Below are 11,423 nucleotides of genomic sequence, written 5' to 3' on the forward strand. Positions count from 1 at the left end.
GACACTTAGAAAGGTACAATGCTGCTTTGTGGCTATTTCCTGTATTTACTATTTAACTGATCTGCCATCAGATTTATGCTATGCCAGTTTTCCCAGGACATTTCACAAAACTCCAAAAGAAGAGTGCTAGCCAAGAATTGACAGTCTTAATCTGACTTTACACTTAACGGAATGGTGTAGAGCCAACAACCTGTCTCTGAATGTGAACAAAACAAAAGAGATGGTTGTTGACTTCAGGAGGACACGGAGCGACCACTCTCCGCTGAACATCGACGACTCCTCCGTAGAGATCGTTAAGAGCACCAAATTTTTTGGTGTTCACCTGGCGGAGAATCTCACCTGGCCCCTCAACACCAGCTCCATAGCCAAGAAAGCCCAGCAGCGTCTCTACTTTCTGCGAAGGCTGAGAAAAGTCCATCTCCCACCCCCCATCCTCACCACATTCTACAGAGGTTGTATTGAGAGCATCCTGAACAGCTGCATCACTCTCTGGTTCGGAAATTGCACCATCTCGGATCGCAAGACCCTGCAGCGGATAGTCAGGTCAGCTGAGAAGATCATCGGGGTTTCTCTTCCCGCCATTACAGACATTTACACCACATGCTGCATCTGAAAAGCAAATAGCATTGTGAAGGACACCACACACCCTTCATACAAACTCTTCTCCCTCCTGCCATCTGGCAAAAGGCACGGAAGCATTCGGGCTCTCACGACCAGACTATGTAACAGTTTCTTCCTCCAAGCCATCAGACTCCTCAATACCCAGAGCCTGGACTGACACCAACCTACTGCCCTCTACTGTGCCTATTGTCTTGTTTATTATTTATTGTAATGCCTGCACTGTTTTGTGCACTTTATGCAGTGCTGGGTAGGTCTGTAGTCTAGTGTAGTTTTTGTGTTGTTTTACGTAGTTCGGTGTAGTTTTTGTATTGTTTCATGTAGCACCATGGTCCTGAAAAACGTTGTCTCGTTTTTACTGTGTACTGTACCAGCAGTTATGGTCGAAATGACAAAGAAGTGATTTGACTTGACTTGAACCAGTTTTATATTTGTTATTTAAATGACAACGTTACCTCTACAATTGACCTGCCTAACATACTTCCCTCTAAAATAACCTCGTTATAAATTGATGCACACTTTGACCGACGCTCCGGTTTCGCAATTGAGTTGAAGTACAGTATTCGGATTTGCCGGATTGACTGGGCCATGATATCTTTTCGCAGCTACCACTGGGCAGGACGTGCAGAAGCCTGAAGTCCCACACCAGCTGGTCCAAGAAGCGCTACTTCCCTCCACTCATTCGCCTCTTGAACCAACCTGCCAATCGGAATCACTACCTCAGTATAGCAAAACTATACAACACACACAAACTGCTAGAGGAACTCAGAGTGTAGTCGGCGTTTCGGGCCGAGACCCTACGAGCACTTTGACCTCTTGCACTACACTGCATTTGGTATTTTTTACGTTTTGATTTAGTTTTTCTTGTATTTTTTATTAATGTTTTTTCTTGATGTTGTGTATCTGATTCTATGTGCGTGATATTTCGAAGTACATTTTACATCGCACCTGTGCACACAAATACTTGTACATATGACAATGAACTCGACTTTGACCTTTTCAGATTCCTGGTAAACAGCCATTGATTTTCATGGTCCTGAGTGCGGACTACATTTTGCTTCAATGTTTAAAGATAGGATTCTGTCGACCACAACTGTTTGACTCATCTTCAACAGAAGGCGCGAATATCTAACGACTGAAAGAGCGACAAAATGAAGATTAATTTCTCAAGTCTTAATCAGAAATTAGAGACGCTAACGTTATTGATTCCAATACCTCCTCAGTCTAACTCTGGAAAAAACGGGTATCCTAGCCCTAACCCTATCCGGAGCAGTCTGACAATGCAGCTGCTGAAATGGTACCCTGACAAGTGTTCATCCTCAGAAAAAAATAGTTCCGTCGGGAGGGGATCCCTCTCAAACAGCGGAGGAGTATCACTCCGGGGGTCACAAGTTGCAATGGTGCTATATGCTAACATTACAAGCGAAAGAATCAGCAACAGTGAATGCATTGACCAAAGGACACGAACACACATAGTTTTGCAGTGTGTGTGCCTTTCTTTATTATAAATAAGGTTAATGTTTGAAATTCAAAAAAAATTGTTTGCATCGTGAATCAGTGAACAATCTTAACTGCTGCAGAGAATCTTCTCTGGTATGAGATGATTAATAGGGCAGGGAGTTACTGCCCAGGCATTGGACAAGTGCCCAGCACACACTGTTAAGTTGCAAGAAAATCGAAACTCGAAGGAAATGCATGACACGACGATTCATATTTGAAGAGAAAGGTTGAAGCTCCGGGCGGCCATTGCATGAGGCTAAACAGAGTCTAATCGGTCTGCAACGTTTTCAGTATCATCTGTCTTCATTCAATGACTCTCTTTGCTATTTTACTTCAGCACTGGGTTGTCTCCGCCAACCCGGTGCTGAAACGTACACGAACAGTTCTGCTGCAGGACTAGCACACAACTAACTAAAATTTAGTCAGTGGTTCCTTTTTCAATTGTAGATGTCAACAGAATGGGGGGGGGGGGGGGGAGTTCGACCTGTTCCCTCGTAGAAGGTAGTTGGGAGAATTACTGGTCCTTCAGTGAAAATCTCCACTTTTAAAATAGGGCAATTGAAAATTATTCCCTTTAAAACTGAAAGCTCAACGTCAGAAATGTAAGGTATCACTGACACCAATAGATGAAAATCATCACACAAGCTAAAAGTTATTTCAGATAAGGCACTGAAATGGTCACCATTCTAGAGAAGACTTGGATAGAAACCAGCTAACAACCACATGGACATGGTCAAATAAGGCCTGACAAAGTATTTCACAGTATTATTCCACCTTATGCATTCTCAATGCCAAATATAAACCGCAAAGTCACTGGAATGGATCAAAAAGTTCAATCATGGTTGCAATGTTGTGTGATGACCGGCAGCTAAGGGCACGCACTGCTAATACATTGATACAAAAATACCACTGAGAAATAAAGCTGTTAGGAACAGCTCGTGAGGTGATCGCGCACCATAAATGACGATAAATTAGCAAATTCTGGAGTGGGTGTTCTCAGAAAAAAAACGATGTCAGTTAGGTTCAAAATGTGACAGAAGACGATTTTAGAGACTCAGCAACAAAATAAGGCAAAAAGAGAATAAAGTACGTCTATTTTTTAAGTTAAAGAAACGATGATGAGTCGAACTTTAAAACCTGCTACTATTTAACTAAGCGTCAGAGCGCTTGCTTTGCAGTCAGTACTGACACTGCCCTCTGCTGAATGCAAACATCGCCTCACGAATGCAGCAGGTAAGTTGGACAAAACTGGGCCAATTACACTCTAGACTGAATCCTCATGATATCGTCATCAACCAATCGTGTCTGGAGAAGGTGTGGGCGTTCGCTGAGTACGGTGCAGGCGCTGTGGTGCTTATTGCAGAAAAGCCCCGCCCTTGTTATTTTAAATTGGGAACATGCAATGTTTATTGCTTAGTTTGCTAAAACAAATCGCGAAACATTTCAGAAAATTTATTATGAATTGGTAAATAAATTAGTAGAAGAGTTTATTATTGTCACATGTACCAAAGTAGAGTAGAAAACTTGTTTTTCATATAGATCATTCTTTACAACAGTGCATTGAGATAGCACAAGGTAAAACAATACCAGAGTGCAGAATATAGTACAAAGAAAGTGCAGTACCAGTAAACTGTAAGGACAAAGTCACAACAAGGTAGATTGGGAGGCCGGTCCTGGGGTTGGAGGATTGTGGGAGGGAGGGAAGGTCTTATTTTACAGTTGTTCTGTTTCATTGTGTTCTGCCAAGCAGTGTCGGCCTGCTCTGTTGGCAACATTTGTGGGCTGCTCCTACCAGATGCTTATTTGGTTATTAATACACGCAGTACATTTCACTGCATGTTTCAATGCACATGTGATAAAATAAATTAACCTGGGTCTGAGGGATGCATCTTATTGTACCAGGGAAACATCTAATAGTTTTATAACAGTGGATGTGAAACTGTCCTTGAGCCTCATGCTGTGTGCATTTTGTATCTTCTGACCAAATCTGGGGGTGGGGGAGTTATTTGATTATGCTGGCTGTTTTACTGAGGCAGCAAGAGGTATAGACAGAGTCCATGGAGGAGATGTTCTTTTCTGTGATGTGCTGAACTGTGTCCACAATGCCCCACAGTTGTCATGTACAGAACAGTTGAGTATCAATGATTCAGAGATGAGCATGTTAGCCAAGTTAATGTGAGAGACTAAGATGCATTTTATATGCATTATTTTTATGTAACTACCCTTCAGTCATTGCACTTTTTGAGAAATTGCCTTGTTTTTATTGGGAGAAATTGCTGTGGTTTGTATCCTCACTGGCACCAGAGATTTGTTTTTGCTGTGTAAATTGACTCCATTTGGTGTACAATGGACAGTTGCTATGAGTCATCCACCCTGCCTCACCTCCAACTCACTGACATAGTGTTGGTATAAATACTCTCGTTCACCAAACAAACCACACTGAATTTAGGAATAGCAGAGGTTAGGATGATGACAGCTGAAATTATAGCAGCCAAAGGCAGGGCAAATTAAATTGTTGAGCAAAGGCCAGCTCTGAGGAGTTTAGATACCTTGGAGGATTTGTAGGGTAGGAGAAGGTGAGAGAGGGGAAGCTAAGGGATTTGGAAAGAAGTTCCATAATTTTAAGATATTGCCTCTGTTGAATTGTCTATTAGATAAGCATGCATGGAGATTACAAGTGAATTGAACTTGGTGTAGGTCAGCACTTGGGCAACAGAGACTTGTTTGAGTTTAGGTTTATTGAGAGCGCAACAAAAGGCACAAGGCAGGTGATTGTTAGGATGGTGAAGTCTGATAGCAACAAAGCCATGCACCAGGGCAGAGGTTACTGATTGGGAGCTACATCATTCACAAAAATACCATCACAGCGAGAGATACAATTAATGGAGGTAAATAATGCAGAATCCCAGAGCCTTTGGTACTAGCGGAAATGTGGTCACCAATGATGGCTTAATTAACAGTGGTTATCAATATTGAAAAGAAAGGGGAACTTGGTGCCTGCCAAAGGAAAGAGCTGGCAAAAACTTGGTCAGTGATTGTCAGGTCTCCCAAAGCACTGACATTCTAATTGACTTCCATTTTGATATGACGAAGACATGGATCAGGGTTTCAGCATCAGATTTGTTATTCAGGGGTGGAAGCAGATGATGTCACAGAAGAGGGTGGCTCCTTACACAATTCAAAGCTCATCTTCAGTTCAAATATGACAGCAAATGGGATTTTATGTGGTTGCCAGAGACAGGGGTAGAATTGGTGTCTGGAGAACGGAGTCTGTATGTAAGGTTGAAACAATGGATTTAGTCCTGTCATTGAGCTATGGGTGGAACTTCTGTTAATACAGTATTAGATATCAGAAAACTAGTCAGAAGCTTTATAGTCAATGGCAGTGTTGTCAGCTAGTGGTGGGAGAGATCTAGTTGCCATCAACAAAACACAGGCATGTTTCCTTGGGCACAGTGTGTAGAGAATGAATAGGAGGGTATGGAAACTCTGTAAATGAGGGATTCCCGAGGTAATGGTGTTACCGTGTGAAGTAAAACCATTGCTGCTGATTCTTGCACCCTGATAGACAGAATACAATCAGGTGAGTGATGTCTCTCTAAGCAGGATGAAGGTAAAGAAGGATTTGAGGAGGACGGTGTCGTTGTGTCCGAGGCTGCAGAAAGATCATGCTGAGAGAGATTACCTTTGCCACAGTCTTGTTGATGGCCATTGATGCCTTTGATAAGAGCCTTTTTATTACTGTGCATGTAGAGGAAGCTGGAGTTCTAGGAAAGATTGGCATGGATTTGCGGAGTTGTTGCATATTCAAAGACTTTGGAAAGGTAGGCTGGTTCTGAGTGAGCCTGGATGGTTTTCTATTGAGAAGCAGGTAGAAGAAAAGAAGGACAGGGTCTGGAGGAGAAGGAATATCTAGTAACAGGAGCACCAGGAAGGGAACTGGATTAGCAGCAGCTTAGCAAGAACAGAGTTAAGGGTCCAAAGACAGGGGTCTTGAACAAGATGAGTTTGGAGATGTACAAGGGGAGATTCTTTTCAATGATTCAGTTGCAGAGAGTGTGAGAGTCAGTGTCAAAGCCCTATGGAAGTCAGGAGAGAGAGCATAAAAGGAATAGATTCAGGCAAAGCTAGTCTTTTTGGGCTGCTCAGGCACAGGAAGTGTTGGCATTAGTGACCTAAACTCAGCTGAAAATAGAAGGAGGCTGGGCTCAAGAGGAGCTGCCATTGTCAGAGTATGCAACTGATAGAGTGTGAAGGCTTTGGCTTAATAGGCTTCGGCATAAACAGACAGAAGCACAGTTAAGAGATAGGCCTTTCTTTTTAAGCATAGAGTAGTCAGGATTGAATGCTTCTCCTGTCAGATGTTGGAATTGAGGATACCTGACTGTTTCCCTGATGACTACATCTGCAGGAAGTGCACCCCAACTTCAGCACATGAAGTACAGGGTCAAGGAGTTGAAGCTGGAGTTGGATGTACTCAGGACCATTCAGGAGGCTGAAGCTATTATAGATGAGACTTTTGAAGAGGTGGTCATACCCTGAGTACAAGGCTTCAAACAGTAGATGGGTGACTACTAGGAGAAGTAAGGGGATTAAGATGTCATTGCAGGGTTCCCCTGTGTTCATTACTCTCAGCAACAATACCTCTTTGGATACTGCTGGGGGTTGACCCAGCAGATCACAGCAGCAGCAGCCAGGCTGGTGGCATTGTGGCTGGCTCTGAGGCTTGAGAGTTAGGGGGACAGAAAGGAGATTCTGTGCCCACAAAAGAGACACGAGGACAGTGTGTTGCCTCCAGGGTGCTTGGGCCCATGATGTATCAGAGTGGCTGCAGGATATTCTCAAGAGGGAGGGCGAACGGCCAGAGGTCATGGTGCATATTGGCACCATTGATGTAGGCAGAAAAGGGGAAGAGATCCTATGTACTGAGTATATACAGTTAGGAAAGAGGTTGACGAGCAGGACCTCCAGGGTTGTAGTCTCTGGAATACTCCCAGTGCCGCAGGCTAGTGCAGGTAGGAATGGGGTGATAGGATAGATGAATGAATGGCTGAGGAGATGGTGCAGGGGACAAGGTTTCATGTTCTTGGATCATTGGAACCTTTTCTGGGGAAGGGGTGACGTGTATAAGAGGGACTGGTTGCACTGGAACTGAAGGGGAACCAATGTCCTGGATGGGAAGTTTGCTGATGCTACTTGGGAGAGTTTAAAATAGTTTTGCAGAGAGCTGGGAACACGAGCCCCAGGTCAATAAGAGAAGGATCAGGCAGAACATAGATATCAGGGAAAGTATTGAAAAGCAAACTCAAAATTTCTGGTATGATGGGCTTGATAGTTTGAAGTGTGTATATTTTAATATTAGGAGTATTATGGGTAAGGGTGATGAACTTAGAGCATGGATCAATACATGGATTTACGATATTGTAGCCATTTCTGAAGCTTAGTTGAGAGTGGGGCTGGAATGAATGATTAATGTAGCAGGTTTTTGAAGTTTTAGGAAAGATAAAGGAGGAGGTAAAAGGGGGAGGAGAGTGCCAGGAAGACTATCCCAGCTGCTATCAGGGGAGAGATAAGGAAGGGCTCAGACACAGAGTCCATTTGGGTGGATCTCAAATAGGAAGGGAGTAATCACACAGATGGGATTGTACCACAGACCCCCCCCCCCAATAGTCACTGGGACGTTGAGGAACAGATATGTAATCTGATTAAGGAAATGAGTAAAAATAATAGGGTTGATGTCATGGGCGATTTCAACTTCCCAAATTTAAACTGGGACCTTCTCAGAGTGAGTGGTTTAGATGGGGCAGAATTTGTTCAGTGTATCTTGAAAAGTTTCTTAAATCAACATTTGAACGGACCTGGAGAGAAGGGTCCATAATGGACCTGGTGTTGGGTAATGAGCCTGGCCAGGTGACTGACTTTTCAGAGACTGAACAGTTATGCAACAGTGACCACAACTCGTTAATATTCAGGACGGCTATGGATAAGGATAGGTATGGTACTTGTGGGAGAGCTTTAAACTGGAGTAGGGCAAATTATGAGAGCATTAGGCAGGAACTAAGAGGAGTTAATTGGGAACACCTTTTTTTCTGGCAAGTCCACATCAGACATGTGGAGGTTCAATTTCACAGAGTACAGGAAAGGTACGTTGCTATTAGAAGGAAGGATGGTGATGGAAAGATACGAGAACCTTGGATGACCAGAGAGGTGATGAATTTAGATAATAAGTGAAAGGAAAAGTATGCAAAGTTTCAGAAGTCAGGATCAAACAAAGGATATGAGTATAAAGAAGCCAGAAAAGAACTAAAGAAGGGAATTAGGAAAGCAAAGATGGGCCATGAAAAGTCTTTGGCAAGTAGGATTGAGGTGAACCCCAAGGCACCCTATACATACATCCAGAGCAAGAGGATAATGAGGGAGAAGGTGGGACCACTCAAGGATAAAGGGGGGAACATTTGATTGGCTGTAGAGAATGTGAGTGAGGTCCTTAATGAGTACTTTGCTTCAGTATTTATCAAGAGAAATGATATAGCGGACCAGGAGGTCAGTACTGAGTGCATAAATATGTTAGGGGGTTCAGAGGTCAAGGAGAAGGTGGTGTTGGGTCTCCTAATGAGAATTAAGGTGGATGTCCCCAGGCCCCGATGGAATTTACCCCAGGTTATTAAAGGAGGCAAGAGCTGAGATTGCTGGGCCCTTGATCAGTATCTTTGTGTCCTCTCCAGCCACAGGCGAGGTCCCAGAGGAGCAGTGAGTGGCTAATATTGTGCCTATATTTAAGAAGGGGGCAAGGGAAAATCCTGGGAACTATAGACTGGTGAGTCTCATGTCAGTTGTGGGGAAATTGCTGGAGAAAATTCTTAGTGACAGGATATATGAGCATTTGGAAACTCATGGCCAAATTAGGCAGAGTCAGCATGGCAGGTCAGATTTTACCAACTTGATGAATTTTTTGACAAGGTGACAGGAGAGACTGATGAAGGGCAGTGGATGTTGTCTACATGGATTTGAGTAAGGGGTTTGACAGAGTCCCTCATGAGAGGCTAATTGAGAAGATCAAGATGCATTGGGTCTATGGCAAATTGGCTGTTTGGATTTAGAGCTGGCTTCTACATTGAAGGTAGAGGGTAGTGGTTGAATGGACTTTTGAGCTGGAGCTCGGTAATTAGTGGAGTTCTGCAGGGATCCGTACTGGGACACCTGCTGTTTGTGATGTATATAAATGACCTGGATGAACATGTAGATGGGTGGGTTAATAAGTTTACAGATGAAACCCAGGTTAGTGGAGTTCTGGATAGTGTAGAAGACTGGCAAAGAATACAGCATGATATAGATCAATTGCAGATAATGGCTGAGAAATGGCAGATGGAAGTTAACCCAGATAAATGTCAGTTGTTGCACCTCAGTAGGGCAAATGCTAGGAGACAGTACACTGTTAACAGTGTTGCTGATCAATGAGATCTTGGGTCTTGGAGGATCCAAGTTCATAGCTCCTTGAAAGTGGCTACACAGGTTGCTGAGGTGCTTAATAAATGATAGCGTTTATTAATCAAGGCATTGAGTCCAAAAGTTGCAACTTTATAAAATATGGTTTGGCTACATCTGGAGTATTGCATACAAGTCCAGACAACTCACTATAGGAAGGATTTTGAGGCTTTGGCAAGGGTGCAGAAGAGACTTACCAGGATGCTGCCTGGTTTAGAGGGCATGTGCTATCATGAGAGGCTGGATAAACTTGGGTTATTTTCTGTGGAGTGCCAGAGGCTGAGGGGAGATCTGATAGAGGTTTACAAGATTATGAGTGGCATAGATAGAATGGACAGAGTATCTTTTTCCCATGGATTGAAATGTCTAAAACCAGAGGGCATGCATTGAAGGTGTGAGAGGGGTAGGTTCAAAGGGGATGTGGGAGCAAGTTTTTTTTACTCAGAGTGATGGATGCCTGGAATGCACTGCCTGGTATGGTGGTAGAGGCAAATACATTAGAGGCTCTTAAGAGATGTTTGGATAGGAATATAGATGTAAGGAAGATGGAGAAATATGGACATGGTGTAGGTAGGAGGGATTAGTGTTTGGGTGTTTTTGATTTGCTTTTTAGCTGGTTCAGCACAACATTGTGGGCCGAAGGGCCTGTTTCTGTGCTGTACTGTTCTATGTTTTACGTATCTTCTCTTTCACTAAAGTGGAATAATAATTGTCTCTTCCAATCAGATCTGGAAAGTAATGTACAAAATGCCAAACAAATGGGAAGGAAATGCAAACACCAACAAACACAAATTCTCCAGTGTTAAAAACATTTCAAAAAGAAAATAATCAAACTCCTGACAGCTGAAAAATGAATTATTATGAAATGTTACAAATATGCCATTAGAAAAACATGGGAAACTAAATCAGTAGGCTTGATGAGTCAATAGCTATAATAGATTTCTGTGTCAAAATATTTTTTGGCTGTTTTGGAAATTTCACGCCATTGGTTGGGTTATATTTGAATGCAGACTTTCAAGAGTAGAATGAATCTTAAATTAATCAAAGGCTTTACATGTTTTCTCACTAATGGCCTCTATGGTCCAGAGAACATGAATACTAGGTCTTTGATCTGGTGAAGTACGCATGGCTAAAACTGTAATATAAACATATCACAGTGGAAAGGATTGTCCTCATTAGAGCTGGTTCAGTTATTCTTTTCACTACAATATAGACCGAACTTGTTTGGGATTAGGGTTTTGAGTTTGCATGTATTTAATGAGTGAAGGCATGACAATTGCATTACATCTGTTGAATTGATTTAGTAGCTTTGTTTGCTAAACTTGTAAAATCACAAAATGGATCATTACATAGCAGTTCACAACCACAGGAAGATTTGAGTATATTTTAAATATTAACTTTGGGAAATGGCAGGTTTCACAGCTATTAAATAAGAAACTATAAACCCCGGAGAGTTAAAAAAGTGAAAATGCAGGCGCTAGAAATCTGAAAATAAAGGGGTATGCTGGTAATACTCAGAAGATCGGGCAGTGTTTCCGGAGAGAGAGAGAGAAAAAACTACATTTCAGGCCAATGATTTTTCATCTGAGCTAAGCCAAACTAGAAAGTGAACTTATTTTAAGAAGGGTTGAGGTAGAGTGGAGATAAGAGAGACTGGGGTACTGTACCGGAGGGGCTGGCTGACAGAGACTGGTGAAGGTTTATTCATTGAAGTTGATCTGTCTGGAGGAAAAGTAAATGGAGGGAGATGAAAAAGGACAGAGAAGAGAAAGAGAAAGATTGCTGAGATACAAAACATAATTTCTCAGCACTATTTTCCT

This window comes from Mobula hypostoma, chromosome 3, assembly GCF_963921235.1.
Source record: "Mobula hypostoma chromosome 3, sMobHyp1.1, whole genome shotgun sequence".
NCBI lineage: Eukaryota > Metazoa > Chordata > Chondrichthyes > Myliobatiformes > Myliobatidae > Mobula > Mobula hypostoma.